The following is a 10,129-nucleotide window of genomic DNA, read 5'->3' as shown; positions in this document are numbered from 1 at the left end:
ATATCTTCACTCCCCCACCTTGATCTTAAGCCACAATGCGCTAATACACAATTTTGTAGTTGCAACCATACGCCGTCTGGACCGGAATTTGGGAATTATACTTTGATTTGCGTAAAAATTGATGAGTGGAAGTTTCCCGAGGTTTGGGGAAGCTTAGAGGGTGTTTGGTTGCTGTTTAAGGGGGTAAAGCCCCTTTTATAAGCTTCTAGGCTCGGTTTGCACCGACCTAGAAAATGGCCGCCGCGCTCGCGCGTTTCCCGGCGCGTTCGCGCTACTGGCTTATTCCATCGCCCGCGCGTTCGTTTAGTAAAAGGGTCATAACTTTTGATCTTGATGTCGTGTGAGGGCCCATAACATATGTTTGGAAAGATCTTTCAATTATCTACAACTTTAATTCTTGGTTTTTTTTCAAATTCCAAACTTATAATGTCATTTTGGCCCCTCCAAGTCAGATCATCCAAAAATGTTTCCTTAAATCGTCCTTTTGGAGGGTTTATGCCCATATTTGGCTTATAGGTCCTTCTTAGGACTTGATCAACTTTCCATATACTACTCATATGTCTCTTCACATGTCCTTTATAAAACTCCGGCGTGTGGGCCCCACTTGGCTTACAGTAACGAGGGTTTTTCGACAAGTGACATGAACCGATGCACCCCATATGATCTCCACATATCATTTATATGCCATTATTCACTCTTATAATATAACCTTTCTCCTTAATCCTCACATGACTTTATTCTTGTTGGGCTCACACTAAGTTATCTACAGTCTAGGTAGCGCAAAATTTTCCGGGGGTGTAACATTCTTCCCTCCTTAGGAACATTCGTCCTCGAATGTTGCATTATTGCCAACCCACGACATCATATTTGATTCCTTAGAACAGTTATTCTCCCTTTAGGGTCCGATTACCAGTTGCTTAAACTATAACTTGGGTCAGTCTCTTCTCATTCTTCCTTAACTCTTTCATTGCCTTCAGTCAACTTTTTTCACTTCTTTGCCCTCATGTGCACGATCGAAAATTAACTAGTATCTCGCTCTCATCTTGTCTCCATTATTGTAGTCTTGACTTGCTGTGCCGTAACTATTCATTGTACTGTACTTATTTCTCTTTTTCTCGTTCCTTGCTTCCCTGTTAATGGGCAATTATCTTTCTCATAAACGGCGCCCTCTTTACGTTTACTCCTTCGGTTCCATCTTGGCTGTTCTTTTGATATTTGTTGATCTTAGATGTATCAACTGTTGTAGTTCGTTAGCCAGGCTCCCTAGTCCTTACATCCTTGTCGCCATCTCTCTTACCCTTACACTCCAATGTTTATCCAACGTAACTTTGTCGCTAGTGAGCATAATGGCTATGTTCCTTAAACTATTCCTCCCAGTTCCTTTTTGAGGCCAATTATATCAATATCCAAAATACGTATGTACGTAATGTTTCTTCGCCATTTATTATCCTTGGCAGTACAGCTACACTTATGGCAACTCATAATCCGAGTTCAACTAATTTCATAGCTCACAACATCTTTGAGCTCTTGCTACAACTTTTTCTTTAACCTTCTTCCCTTGAATCTCGCAATACAACCCAGAAGCATAGGGCTACAGTAATTCTCACTCCATTATGACTCTCTCGCAATATATATATATATATATATATATATATATATATATATATATATATATATATATATATATATATATATATTCGATTTCCATGTACGGCGGTCGCTTCATCCGTCGTTATTCCTTATTGGCTTTCTGATGTGGCCTTTTACAATTGTAGTTGGGCATGGCTTCACGTTAACGATTCATGTAATTCCATAGCATAAGCTCTCATATTCAATATAATTAGTAATCCATGAAATGTTTTCTAACATCGGGTGAACTCTTTTATTTCCATTCATAGGAGCAGCGTTCTTCCTCTCTTTGGCAATTACCAAACTACTAATCATGGTTGCTTTTGTTACAATAGTCGTCCCTTCCGGTGCTAAAATCCCCTTTTTTTTGTTGTCATCCTCGGATACGTCATCCTCCCTGTCATCCTTGTGAATTTGACTTGGAAACCTTTCTTGCTCTCTTTATTACCCTTTTAGGACATGTCGCCGCATACTTAGGTACGGTGTAAATTTTGCCTGATACGGTGGTTTCAAACCACGGTCTATAAATGTCGTAGCTCATGTCGGCGTGAAGCATTCCCTTGAGTTGTCTTCCATACTTTCTTTCTATGTCTGCCTCATGGCACACTTATTTTCCATTCGTTTCTGTTTCTTTCTGGTACCTTCCTGCTATGCCGATACACCTCGAACTTTGGCCTTGAGCTAATAAATTTCTTCTTTTGGAGCTTGAAAATGTCATAATTCCTTTTAAGTCTAATATAATATGTTCTTCGCCCCCTTATTAAGGAGGTCCTTATATGCCAATAGCCTTTGAGTACCCCTCAGCTTCGACAATTATCTGTCGCCCCTCACGATCTTCTTATGGCCGGGGTTCCGTCATCGTGTGGTCTGACTTATCTATCTTCTTGCTAATCACACTCTTGTATCGAATCGGAACACTTATAAGGGTTAGATCCAATTCTGATGCCTTCTTTTCTGTCTTTTCACACCTCCTCGTCTTTTATGACTAGCGATTTTTTGAACATGCAAGTTAATGGGGGCATCGAGATTCACCACGTCATTTATGAAGTCTTCGACTATACCTTACTCCTCATCTCTATTCTCGACTTTGCTTATAACATATCTAGAATTCTTCTTATCTTGAGTTGTTCTTTCATTTATGTCTATACCATACCATTTTATCAATATTTCATACTCTTCCATCCACTACCAGTCCTTTCACCCGTTTAGCGCACTTACTCGTAGTTCTTCTTAACTACACGTTTGTGTTGCAGCTGTGCATCCAAGGTTTTTTTTTTTTTTCGAGTGTCCTGCTACTTTTGCTCTTAGCATAGAATTCTTACAGTTTACACTCTCTCTATCCTCGTTCATCGAACCTTGATCTATCTTTCGATGCTGCCACCGGTGGTCTTCCATGCACGTTCCTTACATTTCATTCCATTTCCTCTATGATCGAATCTCTCGGTCTTCACATGAATTTTTATTCCATGTCATTAATTTTCTAATCAATTATGTCGACTCATCATCCTCGTTCTTTCCTTGATGAGTAATCGGTTTCCTACCGCCAACTCGTTAAAGTATCCTTCTTACTCCCGTGGTTGAAGGTCTTCAGTTACTTTACTCCTAAATGCTTTCTTCTTTCTTCGATCAACCCATTAGTATACTTTCCCTACTTTCATCCTTAACCTTCCTTGAGTTCCTTCCTCCTTGAGCGCCCTTCTCCTCTTGTTATTTATAGTATCGGCTCAGAAGTTCGTGAAATATTCCTTTGAACGTACAAATCCGTTCTATTCTTAAGTCACCTTTTAGGAAAGCTTCTCCATGTCCGAGGCAACCATATCAATATGACTATATATTTATCCCTTTATATACCTTTCGAAAGCAGAAAATCTTTTAGCATCGTTGTAAGCCCTAACCATTCTTTCTCTTACTTCACATTCCTCGTTGTGGTCACTATCCTTTTAGTCCCACTTATCGAAATTTGTTTTCTGACTCCACACATTTCTCTTTTGTTCCATACTACCACACTTTATCCCTTTCACATGCCTACCTTCGAAGTTTTACCCAAATATTCCCGTGCTTTGCCTGTCGTCTCTCTTGGAGGCTTCACTCACTCATGTTTCTTACTGTTTACTTCTCGACATTTTTGGTCTCCTTACCTTCCATATACTCACTTTCTTCCCTTTCCAGATGTCATTGCATTAGAACTTTCCAAACCTAACCTGTAGTGAAAATAACATCAGCCTACCTAGTAACGTTTGTCACTTGAACCTTACTACCCTGTTCGATCAATGCCTCCAATATGCCGCAACGTCGGTTGCTGGGATACACATACCCGCTGATACAGCCATAAATGGGATATCATACGCATACATATGTATATTTTCTAACGCCTCGCTTGCAAGGTATTTCCAAACGCTACTTAAACTCATCCTAATTCTAGAGCTGTGATGCACTTTCTTTCTCTTCACCGGTCTAGTCTGCCTCGTCCTACGCGACCTCTTAAGGTTTCCGCCCACTCCGCATACTCTAATTTCCCTTAGGCTACTCTAGCTTCCCATCTGCCTCCTATGTCTGACTTTGTAAGATTTTTAGTACACTTCCCAGTGGGGTCACCCATCCTAGGTTTCTCTCACCTCAAAGACGCTTAACCTTGAAACTCTGATGAAATCTGATGCGTTAATGCTGGTATGATCGCGTCCACCTCACCGTATGACCTTCATCACATAATCTGGAGCAAGTTGAAGTCTTAAAAGATTTCCAAATGTTCTCGTAATGCCTCTCCCTCCAAATTAGAAAGGATCTCTTACTCTTCCGACTATACAATTTCCATTTTGGCCTTTTCAATCCTCAATATTCACCTTTCACCTATGCGTATGACTACTTTCCATCCTAGGTTTCCAAATTCCCAATGGTGGCGAAAACACCTTGGTCGCCATTACTTATAAACACTTGGTTATCGGCCCCTTTGAATTTCCGCTCGCCGCTGTTAAGTGATAGTCTACGGCAATTACACATACATAGAAAATTCTAATAAAGGCTCATATACCTATAGCCGATCGGTCTCTAATCTGATCTGGTGGACTATAAGGTAAAGTGTGCTCCTCGTCATCGTCTACCCACCATCTGCTCGTCTGACCTTCATCATCTCTCTCATCTGAGTCAGAAGGATATAGATAATTGGATAACTCCTGGTTTACCGACGGCTAGGATAAAGGGCTAGAGTAATCTGTAACACTCACCGGGGAGGCTAGTCTGACGTAGTGCTCTACCATAGGAGCAGCTGCACGCCTCGGAATCTCCTCCTGGTGTCCCGTACTAATACTCGGACGGATCCGTGTCATAACCGCCTCGTGGGGTCCTCCACTCGGGGAGTCAAAACTCGGGAGGAATCGTCACCGGGTCCTCCGAGGATCGGGCCTCAATAGAATAACTGAGGCTCCTCCAACTCGGTCCTGGAGCCTGGGGACCTGGGTATACTCTAGGGGCCTTCTTAGCACCCCCACTGTTCAAGGCTGTTCTCTTCATCTTTCGTCAGTCTGCACTTACCTACAGGAAGAAGGATCAAAAGCGATCTTTCCTAGACTCTGGCTCTATCGCACGATCTAAGACAAAACAAAAGGTCAATAATTCCTAAATTCCCTGCAGCCTCCCGTTTATAAGTGTGGTCGGCTTCACACCCATAAACAGGACTCTACCAGACACGGTCTGTAGACAATCTCTAGGACGAACTGCTCTGATAATAACCAACAAGAGGGTGTTGATTACAATGAAACTTTCTCTCCTGTGGTCAAAATGACCACTATCAAGTGTTTACTTCTATAGCTGTGAAGAAACACTGAAAAATATTTCAACTTGATTTCAATAATTCCTTCCTCCATGGGAATCTTTTGGAGGAGGTATACATGAAAATTCCTCAGGGTTTAGAGGTTCCTTCCACTAATTCCAGTTCTGGTCCTCTTGTTTGTAAACTTGAAAAGTCCTTGTATGGGCTGAAACAAGCTTCTAGGAAGTGGTATGCAAAGTCTTCTGAAGCATTGCAGTCCAAGGGTTTTATTCTTAGCCTCAATGACTACTCAATCTTCACAAAATTTTCTGGTAAATTTGTCACCATAGTAGCAGTGCATGTGGATGACATTTTGATGGTTGGTGATGATATTGCTGAAATTTCTTCTCTGAAGCGATTTCTTGATGACAGTTTCAAGATTAAAGATTTAGGTGAAACCCATTATTTTCTTGGTTTAGAGATTGTCAAACAGTCCCCAGGGTTGCTGGTCACACAATACAAGTTTACTTCTGATCTTTTGGCTGAGTTCAATTGTTCTAATGTCACACCTGTGGTCTGTCCTTTAGAACTATGTGGGAAACTGAGTGCAGACACTGGTCCTCCTTACCCTGATCCTAGTCTTTATAGGAAACTGGTTGTGAAGTTAAATTTTCTTCAACACACTAGACCAGACATCTCCTTTGAGGTCCAACATCTAAGTCAATTCCTCCACTCTCCTAGATTGCCTCATTTGGATATTGGTTTACATGTTCTAAGATATTTGGCTGGATCTCCTACTTTGGGTATTTTCCTTAATGATGATGATGATTTCTCTTTAACTAGGTAATTTCTCTTTGCCGGGTACCGTGACTCGACCGGTTGGTCGTGTTCGCACTGAGGTCTATTACTATGTTTTATAATCTTTTGGGTGGTTCTCCAGTCTCCTGGAAATCAAAAAAGCAGCCTACTATTGCTTTGTCCTCGGCTGAGGCTGAATATAGGGCCCTTCGCAAGATCACAGCTGAAATATCTTGGTTAGTTCGGTTGTTTGCTGATTTTGGTGTTTCTAGTTTGGCTCCTGTTCACGTTTTTTGTGATAATCAGGATGCTCTACATATTGCAAAGAATCCTGTCTTCCACGAGCGCACCAAACACATAGAGATCGATTGTCACTTTGTACCCGAAAAACTGAATGATGGTTCCTTGATTTGCAATATGTTCCAACCTCTCTTCAGCTGGCAGATGTACTTACTAAACCTTTGACTAGCATTCAGCATAGAGTTTTGTTGTGCAAGCTTGGATTGGCATCCAGCTTGAGGGGGGTTGTTAGAGACAGAGTTGGGCCTGATCCAACTTAGTATTTTCTGATATTTCATTTTTGTACTTGGGCTATGTAACCCGGCCCACATTCATTTATGTATATATGTAGGACTAATTTGTACGGAATACACTTTTGTCATTTTGGATATTTTACACAAATAAGAAAGAAACACAGTTTATTTACTCTCTCTCTCTCTCTTCGATATGAGTTAGGGTTTTCACACTTAGTTTTTCTTCGATTCTTCCGCATTTAATCAAGTTTACATAAAGATATGACGATTAAGATAAATACATTTATTCAAATAGGAAGGAAACAAGAATAAATAGAGCTAAACTCAATGGTTGAATTGCAAAACATAAGGATAGTGACATGAAGTTTGAACAACAACAATTGAACTTTAAGAGACAAGCATGACGTTTACCGTGGAGCTCAAAATTCATGATGCTAGCTTGAAGTTTGAACTGTGGTTAGCTAGAGATGATGAATAGTGTCAAAAAGAGAGATGAACCTGGTTTGGTCTCCAAAATAACCTCTAAAGCTATACTAATACTGATAAATCCATTAGTTTTAGCGAATCCTATCTTCTTCTTTTTCCTTTTTTCTCCAGAATTAGGATGAAGCTGGTTGAAATAGATATTGTGTCTTCATATCTGATTGAAAGTTTACTAATTTTCTTGGTTTTAAATGGTTATACAGTATGAGATATCTCAAGAATCGAGCGTAGCAGAGATGATATTAGCCACGGCAACAACTTTGCCATTATATAACTTATGCCAAGAAGAGGACGAAGCGGATGTTGGCTAAATTTTAAGTATACTTTGCAAATGATCACTAAGTTTTAAAAAACATAAAAGTGATTACATGTTATCATCTCAACCATGAAAATATCTTTTGCTTTTTGGGTGGCCATGAGGTTTGAATCCACTCTTGCTTTCTTTCATACCATGATGAATTGTGTGTCTATATTTCATGTTTAGCCTCATCGAAAATTTGAGTTCCAGGGAAAGCCAAGAAAGGTAAAGTGACTAATGTATAGTATGATACATTAACATTTGAAAAGTAAGAAGGGTCTGTGATAGAATCTGGATAGTGGAAGATACGAGCTTAAATGAACCTTGCACTTGTACATAAAAAATGCTATATATTCAAAGTAAGAGTAGAGGGGGGGAGATATAAAATAGAAGACGAGAAAATTACCTAACAACAACGCTATTTTTTTTCTTTTTCAGATTCAATCTTTACATGCAGAAACACAAACAAATCCCTTTGTACCATTTCTACTTACATTCACCATTATCATCTTCATTATCTGCAAAGCTCTTAATGTGGTCATTAAAATCATCGTCAAAAGCGAACGTTTACAAGTTTCAGCTGATAAATGCAGCCATGAGCTCTAGTTTTTGTAGTCATTATCCTGCAGATAATTATATGGCAAACAGCAGTGTTGATGAAATGGTAAAGTAAAATAGAAAGGTAAATTGTGCTCTTGGCTTGGTCTTAAGCAATTGGCAAATTTTAGTTTAGACTCATGATAATCAAACGAAACACGTATAAACTTCAATTAATTGAAATGTCATGTTAATTCTTCAAGTTTAACTTTTTTCTATTTTAAGAGAAAAGAGCAAAGACAAAATATTTTCCTTGATATAGAAGATGAGATACATGGTATAACAATTAAAGATTCTTAAAAAGTAATTTTTGTAAGAACTAAAACCATTTTTTTAATCAAATGTAGTATATTGTAAGTCTGAATATGTGAAGAATAAATTGGGAGAAGAAGAAATATACCGAATATGTATATATATATATCAAGAAGGAGCTGATGTGGTTAAAGGCATTTCAATTTCTTGGGAGGAGTTGATGGATGATGCATCTGCACTTTTGCTGCCATGAGAGGAGTTGAGAGATGCAGCCCCAAATTGTACCTGTTTTCCATCATTATTATTTGCCATTGAACCATTTCTGGCCATTCCAGAATTTGCCATTGTAGGTGCTCTCGATGCTCGTCTAGAAATTTGGCGATTATCGGTACTGCTCATTCCAAAACATCTCTTTATGCATGTGTAAATGTATGTTAGCAGCCAAAGTAACCATGGAAATCCAATCAAGATTAGTGCTATTGGAGGAAACCAAGGTTGTGAAAGATTTGGCACAAATAGGTAAAGAAATAGGAAAATTCCACCAATAAGTACACAAATACATAACAAGAAAGAGATTAGAGGAACCCTCAGATCCCCCTCCCTCTCATTCATTATTCTTCTCTCTTCAATTGACAATAATAATAAAAATGCAGAATGCGAGATTTACAAAATGGAGAAAGTTACTCGTTTTTTGTCTCTACAAACACCTCTTCCTTTATATTTCTTTCTCTTCCCTTTTTCCAATTATCCTCTTTTTAATCTCCTTCTACTTTTATGTTCATTTAAATTGTTCCTCCCTCTCCAATGGAGTTTATGAAAACAAGATCTCTTTGTTTGACGAAATGTTTTTCGTCGTCTTCTTTAGGGTTGAGATGCAAGAAAAAATTAACAGGATGCAATGCAGATGAGAAATCAAGAAAAGCGTTTAAAATGGAAGGTTGTTTAGGAGAATGAGATCGTAAGGTCATTGTATTTGAGATTTACGTGCAAAGCGAAGAAGAAATCATGCATGACAAGAATTGGCTATTTGTCCCATAAGTTCTCGACTTTGCATAACAAAAAGTGGTCTTTGAAAATGAATTGATGAGTCATTCCACGTAGGTGTGGGGTAAAAAATAGGGATGGTGGAAAATTTTACTTGTGTCCTCGTATTTTCTTTTTGCCACAGCTAATTACGGATGACACATGGATAGATTTATTAATTATTATTTTTATTTTTTTTTGAAAACTGGTAAATTGTATTCCTCAGCATTAAGGATATGCTGGAGACCTCCAAAAAGTTATCCACAAAGAGCAGTAAGATAAATATTTACATGCTTCCTAAAAAGTCTACCAACGGTCCGCTCCTCTACATTTGCTTCGTTACACCAAAAATGAAAATTTGCAATACGGTTCCCACTTAATTTTATGTAGATATTAAATTTATCCTCAAAACACCTCCCATTCCTCTCCTTCCAAATTGTCCACCGATGTATGATGGGACCGCTCTCCACCATTTCTTTTGAGATTTGCTTCCTCCTCTTCTAATCCGGAAACTTAGTAAATCAGTGTGTTACGACATGGTCCAACCGCTTTCCGTTGAGGCCGAAGAACAATGACCAAAGATGGGCGTCACTCTAGCGTGCGAAACACATGACCGTTTGGTTCTGCAGTTTCATTGCGAAATAGCATCTAGAGACCAATTGCATTCCCTCTTCGTAAGACTTCATGGGTGAGACAGCTTTTTCGGTTACAAGCCAAGTGAAGCACTTGATTTTGGATGGTACCAAACTTTTCCACAACTTTGTCCATGGA

At 39.1% G+C, this 10,129-nt stretch overlaps 1 long non-coding RNA gene across 1 annotated transcript; it reads right to left on the bottom strand.

The window, feature by feature from the left end:
- Window positions 1-7,888: 7,888 nt before the first annotated feature.
- On the bottom strand, window positions 7,889-9,533 carry LOC132054933 (uncharacterized). The gene is made up of 2 exons (XR_009414422.1): window positions 8,484-9,533; window positions 7,889-8,109 (listed from the first exon to the last, which is right to left on the bottom strand). It is a non-coding gene; the product is annotated as an uncharacterized LOC132054933 (long non-coding RNA).
- Between the last annotated feature and the right edge of the window lie 596 nt (window positions 9,534-10,129).

Source organism: Lycium ferocissimum, chromosome 4, assembly GCF_029784015.1.
Source record: "Lycium ferocissimum isolate CSIRO_LF1 chromosome 4, AGI_CSIRO_Lferr_CH_V1, whole genome shotgun sequence".
Lineage (NCBI taxonomy): Eukaryota > Viridiplantae > Streptophyta > Magnoliopsida > Solanales > Solanaceae > Lycium > Lycium ferocissimum.
Note: the sequence above shows the minus strand (reverse complement) of the source record. Positions and strands in the feature narration are given on the sequence as shown.